Source organism: Gorilla gorilla, chromosome Y (assembly GCF_029281585.2).
Source record: "Gorilla gorilla gorilla isolate KB3781 chromosome Y, NHGRI_mGorGor1-v2.1_pri, whole genome shotgun sequence".
Classification (NCBI taxonomy): Eukaryota; Metazoa; Chordata; class Mammalia; order Primates; family Hominidae; genus Gorilla; species Gorilla gorilla.
Window position 1 is genome coordinate 28,874,593 of NC_073248.2, and position 8,322 is coordinate 28,882,914.

Here is an 8,322-nt window from a genome sequence, read left to right on the forward strand (position 1 = left end):
TTTAACTAATTTTATGAGGCCAGTGTCATCTTGACACCAAAACCTCGCAGACACACAATAAAAAAAAAAAAAAAAAAAACTTTTAGGCCAACATCCCTGATGAACATTGTGCAAAAATCCTCAGTAAAATATTGGCAAATCAAATCCAGCAGCACATCAAAAAGCTTATCCACAACCGTAGATGTTTCTTTTAATGTTCACCCAGTAAGATGAGGCATTAGGGACAATAAAGCAGTGGATTTCCTCTTTTGATGACTTAGCCTGAAAAGCTAATGAATCAGTTAAGAGCCAGTGTCATTTTTCACAGAGGAGCCTTGAAGGACATGGGTCTGTTTTAAGAGTGAAAGAAAGCCTGGGCAGCATAGCAAAATGCCATCTCTGCAAAAAATAAAAAAAAAATAGCTGGGCATAGTGACAAGTATCCATAGTCCCAGCTATTTGGGAAGCTGTGGGGTGAGGATAGCTTGAGTATGAGAGTGTGAAGATGCAATGAGCCATGGTTGCCCAACTGTACCCCAGCATGGCCAAAAATAGTGAGACACTGTCTCAAACAACAGCAACAATGACAACAACAAATCTCTTGTGAGTACATTAGTACCAGATAATCCAGGGTTGTCTCCACATCTCAGGATTATTAATCACATCTGCATAGTCTTTTCTGCCAGGTTATGTCACACATTCACACCTTCTAGGTTTTGGATGTGGACATTTTGGGAGGCCATTACTAACTCAAAAACTGCACGACTATGTAGAAATTGAACAACCTGCTCCTGAATGACCACTGGGTAAATAATGAAATTAAGGCAGAAATAAATAAGTTCTTTGAAACCAGTGAGAACAAAGAGACCATGTACCAGAATCTCTGGGACACAGCTGTTTAGAGGGAAATTTATAGCACTAAATGGCCACATCAGAAACCTGGAAAGATCTAAAATTGACACCTTTACATCACAATTAGAAGAAGAGAAGCAAAAGCAAACAAATTTGAAGCTAGCGGAATGTTGGGATTCATTCAGGATGGTGGCAGAAATATTAAAGAGAAATATTAAGGAAAGTTATAAGGAATAGTCAAACATTTTGGAAGGCTGAGAGGTCACATAGCTTGAAACAATTGAACAGGCTGAAGGCAGCCAGTTTTTACCTTATAGCATTAGGTCACAGGGTAAATACTAGGGATAATAGAGGCTTCCCCAGTTAAGTCTGTTTACCCTAACTCCATTAACTAACCTTTGAGCAAGCTGGCCCACTCAGTGGGCAGGACAACCAGGGAAATTGCCCCCTAATGGTATTTAGGTTAGTTTGTGGTACCTGAGGCTTAATCATTCATAGAACTACTCTCATAATCATGTTAATTATCCACAAGCATGTTGACTCAGTGCTTCTGTTGTTAATTGTATGCTACGTGAATGTCTGGAGTGTGAGCTGCTCAAGGCCAGCCACAGTGACAAACCTCTCTTGGAGTGCAGGTGGTCAGACACTCAGCAGGACTGGCAAAACACAATATCTGTGTGTCAGTGTAGGTTGTATTCATCGGTCATTTGGATCATGGTATGTGGGCAGACCCCTGCAGCTAATGCTGTCTTGTGAGGAGCAGTACTTCAGCAGAAGACAATAAATAACCAAGATCAGAGCAGAACTGAAGGAGATAGAGACATGAAAAATACCTTCAAAAAAATCAATGAATCCAGGAGCTGGTTTTTGAAAGATTAACAAAATAGATAGACCACTACCTAGACTAATAAATAAGACAAGAGAGACACACTAAAGAATGATATGGGGGATATCATCACTGATCCCACAGAAATACAACCTACCATCAGAGAATACTATAAACCCTTATGCAAATAAACTAGAAAATCTAGAAGAAATGGATAAATTCCTGGATGCACACACCCTCCCAAGACTAAACCAGGAAGAAATTGAATCCCTAAATAGGCCAATAACAAGTTCTGAAATTGAGGCACTAGTTAATAGCCTACTGACCAAAAACAAAAACAAAAACAAAAAAGCCCAAGACCAGATAGATTCACAGCCAAATTCTACCAGAGAAACTAGTAACATTCCTTTTGAAAGGAATGTTTGGGACTCCTCCCAAACTTAATTTATGAGGCCAGCATCATCCTGATACCAAAACCTGGCAGAGGCACAACAAAAAAGGAAAATTTCAGGCCAATATCCCTGATGAACATTGATGTGAAAATCCTCAATGAAGTACTAGCAAACCAAGTCCAGCAGCACATCAAAAAGCTTATGCACCATGATCAACTTGGCTTCATCCCTCAGATGAAAGGCTGGTTCAACATATGCAAATCAATAAACATAATCCATCACATAATGAGAACCAATGATAAAAAACCATGGTTATTTTAATAGATGCAGAAAGGCTTTGATAAAATTCAACAGCCCTTTATGTTAAAAACTCTCAATAAACTAGGTATTGAGGAAACACACCTCAAAATAATAGGAGCTACTTATGACAGTCCCACAGCCAGTATCATACTAGATGAACAAAATCTGTAAGTATTCCCTTTGAAAACTGTCACAAGGCAAGGATGTCCTCTCTCATCACTCCTATACATAGAATTGGAAGGTCTGGCCAGGGGAATCAGGCAAGATAAAAAATTAAAGCATATTCAAATAGGAAGAAAGGAAGTCAAATTGTCTCTATTTGCAGATGACCTGATTGTATATTTTAAAAAAAACCATTGTTTCAGCCACAAAACTCCATAAGCTGATACTCAACTTCAGCAAAATCTCAGGATACAAAATCAATGTGTAAAAATCACAGACCTTCCTATATACCAATAATAGAAAAGCAGAGAGCCAAATCACTATTGAACCTCCATTCATAACTGCTATAAAGATAATAAAACACCTAGGAATAAAGCTTTACAAGGAACATGAAAAACTCTTCAAGCAGGATTACAAATCACTGCTGAAGGAAATAAGAGAGGACACAAGCAAATGGAAAAATATTCCATGCTCATGTATAGGAAGAATAAATATCATGAAAATGGCCATACTACCCAAAGTAATTTATAGATTCAGTGCTATTCTTATTAAGCTACCATTGACTTTCTTCACAGAATTAGAAAAAAACTACTTTAAATTTCACATAAAACCAAAAAAGAACTCATATAGCCAAGAGAATTCTAAGCAAGAAGAAGAAAGCTAGAGGCATCACACTACCTCACTTCAAGCAATACTAAAGGCTACAGTAACCAAAACAGCATGGTATTGGTACCAAAACAGATATATAGATGAATGGAACAGAAATAACACCACACATCTACAATCATCTGATCTTTGAGAAGCCTGACAAAACAAGCAATGGAAAAATGATTCCCTGTTCAATAAATGGTGTTGGGAAAACTGACTAGCCATATGTGGAAAACTGGTTAGCCATATGCAGAAAACTGAAACTGGATCTCTTCCTTACATATTTTACAAAAATTAACTTAAGATGGATTAGAGATTTAAACATAAGACCTAAAACCATAAAAACCCTAGAAGAAAACCTAGGAAATGCCACTCAAGACATAGGTATGGGCAAATACTTTATGATTAAAACACCAAAAGCAATGTCAACGAAAGCCAAAATTGAAAAATGGGATCTAATTAAGGTAAAGAGCTTCTGCATAGTGAAAGAAACTATCATCAGCGTGAACAGGCAACCTACAGAATGGGAGAAACATTTTACAAGCTACTTATCTGACAAAGTTCTAACATCCAGAATATACACTGAACTTAAACAAATTTACAAGAAACAACCCCATCCAAAAGTGGGCAAAGGATATAAACAAACACTTCTCAAAAGAAGACATTTATGCAGCTAACCATGAAAAAAATGTCCTTATAACAGGTCATTAGAGAAATGCAAATCGAAATCACAATTAGATATCATCTCAATGCCAGTTAGAATCCTGAATATTAAAAGTCAGGAAACAACAGATATTGGTGAGGCAGGGGGGAAATAGGGACACTTTTACACTTTTGTAGGGAGCATAAATTAGTTCAACCATTGTAGAAGACAGTGTGCAACCTCCTCATGAAATTGAAGTGCATTTCTAACTTTCAAGGAGCCAAGGAAATCCACCACCAGCTGACTGATTTTCCTTGTTCCCTTGATGTTGGCCAGTGATGTCATAGGCTGGTGAAGCAGTCATCCTGGCATCCAGGAGCCATAGGGTGGAGGTAGTAGATACTGTTTTTGACCCTAATTGCATCAGAGGGGAACAGATCTCTGGAATACTGAGTAATGACTTTCTTAGAAGGGCTCTTTTCCACACAGGCACAGGCGATCAGTCATGGGAGGCCAATGTTGGCCAGTGATGTCACAGGCTGTTGAAGCAGGCATCCTGCCATCCTCACCATGTGGGCCAAGGGCTCTGCTCCCTAAACAGAACAGATGTAAGAGGAAACAGTGAGGGCCCCAGCTGGCACTACAGACACATCCTGTTAATTCTTGCCTTGGATGGTGTCCTTATTACTGGCTGATGACAGGGCTAATCCAGTACCAACACACAGGGTACAATTCCTAAGATGTTGATAGAGCTTGGATCTGTGTCCCTGCCTGAAATTCATGTGGAATTGTAATTCCTAGTTTTGGAGGTGGAGCCTGGTGGGAGGTAATTGGATTATGGGGGTGGATTTCTGGTGAATAGTTTAGCACCACTTCTTTGGTGCTGTATTGGAGATAGTGAGTGGCTTCTCACGAGAGCTCGTGGTTTAAAATGTGAGTGGCACATCCCCCTTTTCTCTCTTACCCCTGCTCTGGCCATGTAATGTCCCTGCTCCCTCTTTTTCTTCTGCCAGGATTATAATTTTCCTGAGGCCTCCCCAGAAGCTGAGCAGACATGAGCATCAAGTTTCCTGTACAGCCTGGAGAACTGTGAGCCAATTACCTCTCTATTCTTTATTAAAAAACAGTCTCAGGCATTTGTTTATAACAATGTGAGAATGGACCAATAGAGAGATGCATGCCAACATGGTAGATTTGGGTGACCCTTCACTGTAATTTTCATGACCTCAAAGAGCAGTCATCAATAGCTTAAGAATGGTAATGTTATCAGGTTGTGGTGACTTGTGCCAGTAGTCCTAGTTACTTAGGAGGCTAAGGGTAAAAGGATCACTTAAGCCCAGGAGGTCAAAGCTGCAGTGAGCTGTTACTGAAGCACTGCACTCCAGCCTGGTAAACAGAACAACTCTCTGTCTCTAAATAAATAAATAAAAGTGAATGGTGTTTTTCGTAATAGATACGTGAACCCTCAGACATTTTCCCACCTCCCCCAACCTTCATGAATGGCTCTTGTAAAGAAATATGAATAACTTTCTATGCTAGTCTATTCTCTCTCTAACAGATTTCCCCACTTACTTCAACTCACAAATCCCTGTATCTTTAAGTATTAACAACAATGGAAATCAACTACGTGGTTATGATGGAAGTCACTTTAATCTGTTTTAAAAGAACTAACAGATAATACCTATCCTATAGTATTCCTATCTTATGGTATGTCACCTATCAATACCTATCCTATAGTATTTCATGAGTCCATCCTCTAAGAGTCCCAAAACTCTGCATCAAGGTGTCTGTTACCAGAGAATATTTAGGGGACCTATCCTCTGTGTAAAATTTACCCACCCCAGTCCGTTTGACTCAAACTCCAAGATTCAGAGATGTGACAACATTTCTAGTCATAGAATATAACAGTTAGGTGTTTACAAAAAAAATTTCCCAAAGCTGCATGTCCTGTAGATATTTTGTCTACCAGCAACATGACCAATTTTGTTGTGAGAACTCAATGAACACATATACAGTAATTGACATTATATCTGCAAGTGGATTCTTAGTCACTATTATCCCCATTCTTTTTCTGTTTATTTTAAAGATTGATTCACATGGAAAATTTAAATGCTATTCCACATTTATTCAGATGTATTTTGGTCGAAGAAGATTTTCATGGAGCCCTAAACATCATTACATCATTTTTTCTATGTATGTATGTATGTATGTATCTGTCTATCTATCTATCTATCTATCTATCTATCTATCTATCTATCTATCTATCATCTATCTGTCATCTATCTATCATCTATCTAATCTATCTTTCTATCATTTATAATCTATCAACCTATTCCTGTCATGTATTATCTATATATATCTAACACTTATCAATTTATCTATTACCCAAATGTCTATCTTTGGTCAGAATTTAGGCACTACGTGAGAGTGATCAGCAACTACTATAATCTCAGAAGCCAAGTTAAGAATATTTCGTATCTATTGTAAGTTCCTTAATTTTAAATCCATAATCTGGCAATTATTTAGTATGATTGCTGTTACTCTTCTGATTGGGGAAAGATTATCTGGTTAAATTTGGTCAAATCATTACATTTTCTAAAATGATCTCTATAGCATGTTGATGATGTTTAATTGTTATATATGAGGATGTTTCAACCTAAAATGTATCTTTGAAATTCCATGGCATTTTCCTTTTAGAAATGAATTTAGTAGATGATAATGTATTTTCTACACCAAAGGAAGAAAAAAAAATCCCACAAAAGAAAATTATGCATTTTGGGTCACACTCGAATATTTGAAGGCTATTTGCATAATGATAAGATTTCATTTGTGAAGAGTTCAGAATGCCTACTGTTCATTCCCCACTTGAAGTCAGAATCTTGTTTGTGACATTGCAGTCATCTCCATGGCAACTAATTGTGACTCAACCAATTCAGGATTATGATAGGAATCAAGTGAGAACTGACGGTAGGATGGGGGAAGGTGGGCAGATAAACTTTCTAAATAAAATGTAAAAACCTCAGTATTTAAAGTAGAAAGAGGTCCTGCTGTAAATACTGTCTAGTGGATCATGGTTTTCATCAACCATGCACTTAATCCTGAATAATACTAACTAGCCTACAGGATGCGCAAAAGAACTGTGGTTTTGACTTGTTGAGATGTTATTGCTAACAATTTAAGGTTGTGGTAGTGAGCTTTTTTCTTTCCCGAAACTGGCATTTCTCTGTTATGCTGCTATAAATTAGTAAAGGTGTTCTCTCTAAACTTATCCAACAGATAGAAGTGAGTTCACTTTATGTTTAATTAATTTTCTAATCCCAGTGACTAGGTCAGTGTCTTCCCCAAAGTCACATGGCTTGAATTAAACTGGGCTTGATCTGAAATTTGATTTTGCGATTCTATTAATAATAGTACTTCAAGTAACCCACTGGCGGCAAGAGTCCAACTATCAAATGATGAATATATTTTTCTGACTTTCCTTAAAAATAAAATTTGCTTCTGAAACATGGCTAATTTTTTTTCAGGTTTTAATGTAATGTGCTCTCCAGAGACCTGGGATTTGGCAAATAAATCTACCCATGTCTAAAGTTTTAAGACACTTTCTCAGTCAGTGTTTTAGAAAAGTGAACATAGAAAAGGAAATGTTGATGAAGGCTCACTGACATTCATTGACAATCTAGGAAACACTCAGACACGTGCATCCAAACCCACTTAATACTTTTAGAATACTCTGATGACAAAATTAGTTGTTTCTGCATATTCATAGGAATTCAGGCCAATCAAAAAGATCGATGTCTGGCCAACATCGGTGATCAGAACACTCTAGTAACACAGAGGGATAGACTGTGGAAGAGGGTATCGGGAACTGCACTCATATTTAAAGTGCTTATTACAGGCTGAATTTTATCCCCTAAAACTCATGTGTGGAAGTCCTAATCCCCAGAATTTTAGTATGTGATTGTATTTGCAAATACAGTCTTTACAGAGGTGATTAAGATACAATGAGCTCATGCCGGGCGCGGTTGGTGGCTCACGCCTGTAATCCCAGCACTTTGGGAGGCCGAGGCGGGTGGATCACAAGGTCAGGAGATTGAGACCACCCTGGCTAACACAGTGAAACCCAGTTTCTACTAAAAATACAAAATATTAGCCGGGCATGGTAGCGGGCGCCTGTAGTTCCAGCTACTCCGGAGGCTGAGGCAGGAGAATGGCGTGAACCCAAGAGGTGGAGTTTTCCGTGAGCCGAGATCGCGCCACTGCACTCCAGCCTGGGTGACAGAGCGAGACAAAGTCACAAAAAAAAAAAAAAAAAATTGGATACAATGAGCTCAGTAGGGCAGACTGTAATCCTCTAGGACTGGTGTCTTTATTAGAGTAGATGAGGACACAGACATGCACAGAGGAAACACCACATGAGGACACAGGGAGAAGATGGTATCTACCAGCCAAGGAGGGAGGCCTCAGGAGGAATGAGCCCTGCCCACACCTTCATCTCAGACTTCCAGGCTCCAGCACTGTGG